Here is a 2,123-nt window from a genome sequence, read left to right on the forward strand (position 1 = left end):
CTGCAGCAGCCCTGCAACTTGTCGCAAAACCTTCCTTTTCAAACGCGTCCGGCGATCTCCGCGTGAAATATACAGACCGATGGAGGGCACTGGATATATTGTATTTTCCTAATTATATGCAGACTGCTCCGGCGAACAACGAGAAGCAGTCCAACCTGTTTGGTAAACAGTTCGCTGCTCGGTTCTGACAAGTACATAACATTACAGTGATTACACGCACACAATTTCGCTCCTCGTCTGCCACATCAAACATACTCCAATGCCAACAATTGCCATTGAGAAATTATTACTTTATAACCGAGTTTGGCTTCAAGGCGGTTTCTCGTAAGAGGTTTTCGGGGTATAATTCCAATTGAAAATGAAAATAGCCCCATTAAACGTCGCCCACAAAATACCCACAGACACATCACTTTACAGTATAACCCGCGAAGCGTTTTGAGATGTATCAAGTGCAAGGATTATTGTTATATTATTCATACGAATATTTCGGAGGATTGAGAATTTGGCAATTGTTGAGTTCGGTTTTTAACTTTTGCAAAACCGCTTTCCGCGGCTGTTAAAATATAATTCCGGGGGAAAAAAAGAACTTACAGAAAAAGCGGCTTCACAATTAAAGACTACGTTTGAGAAATTGAGAAATTTTGGACGTTTTGAAATGCTGCCTTTTAAAAGAGTAAGCCATTCGTGGTTACAAAAGTAGTATATATCTCCACTTGACCCTTGCACTAAGTGAGCATGGTTTAATACTATTGTGCTGAAGAAATGGGATTGCATTAATTGTGTGTAAAAAGGCTGTAGAGCCTTAGGCACGTTGATGATCCTCAATGAAACAAATATGGTTGACATTCCCTGCCTTCAACTGAAAATATTTTGATATCCCTATTTAATCTTTCAAACCTCGTGTCATCACTGATCACCTGACTTTGCGTGCATACGTCCTTTTTTTAAAAAACAGATGCAAGTTACCTATTTATTGGGCATTTATAAACACTTAACCGCTATTTCAAATGATTAGATCTAAAGTGTGGTTAGATATCCTTGACTTGTCACAACCCCCATCATGCAGCCCAACGTAAATACATTTGCTTGGTGAAGGAGGATTCGGTGCAGTACTTCCTATCGGTCAACTGCTTTGTGGGCCTATCCAACACTGCACCCAACTTTCATGAATGAAATTTGTGTTATTAAAGGCTGCTGGTAAGAGCTTCTGTGAAACGTTATAGACTGTAGGCCAGATGCAAAGGAACAATAAAGTGTTGGCTTTATAATGTGTACATACGCATTTTTAAACTCCAATTGTTGGAACATTTCCATTGCTTATCAAGTCTTGGAGCATATTTCCATGTCAGTTGAAAGACGAGTGTGACATGCAATTCAAGTTAAACATTCGCTAAAACGGTGGAATCGCTGCTCAACTGAACCGAACAGAACAACAGGCACGGTTTTTCAATCATAGCGAATTTTATTACTTAAGAAATAATGCAGAGTGCACGATTGATTGGTTTTTTTTTAAAAAAAAGAGAGAGGATACAGCTTCCGATGTGGTATCCTGAAACGCGCTTTTGCATTTGAATTTTGTACTGAAATACCCTTTAAACATTCATATTCGCTTTGACTCTGGATGAATTCAGGAACAATATCAATAACTAGTTAAAGTCACATACTGCTGTTTGGGAGGGGAGAGGGAGAGACAGAGAGGAGACTTTGCATAGGTTCGCCTATATTAATTACTACGAATTATCAAGAGTAGAAAGTGCTGGAGTCTTACCCCTGTACAGCTGACATAATCACTTACATAATCACCCAAATGTTTGGGTCGGAGGCAAATTATCTTCACATCATCACCCCCCCAAAGCAGTCTGCAAGAAATTGTTTAAATGGCTTTTGCTCTTCGCTCTTATCCCGGGACCAGTAAGAATCACAAAATAAACAACGAAAAAAAAATAATATTTGCACTTAAGAGATTTAAAACCTGCAGTTTTTCTAGGGATCGTACATTCAGCGAATGGCATACACACATACATACACAAACACACACACACACGTACACACACACGCACACACACACACACGCACACATACATTATTTCTCCAAAAAAAAAAGAAAATGTTAAAAGAGTCCG

The sequence above is a fragment of the Callorhinchus milii genome, unplaced genomic scaffold (genome assembly GCF_018977255.1).
Source record: "Callorhinchus milii isolate IMCB2004 unplaced genomic scaffold, IMCB_Cmil_1.0 Scaffold1, whole genome shotgun sequence".
NCBI lineage: Eukaryota > Metazoa > Chordata > Chondrichthyes > Chimaeriformes > Callorhinchidae > Callorhinchus > Callorhinchus milii.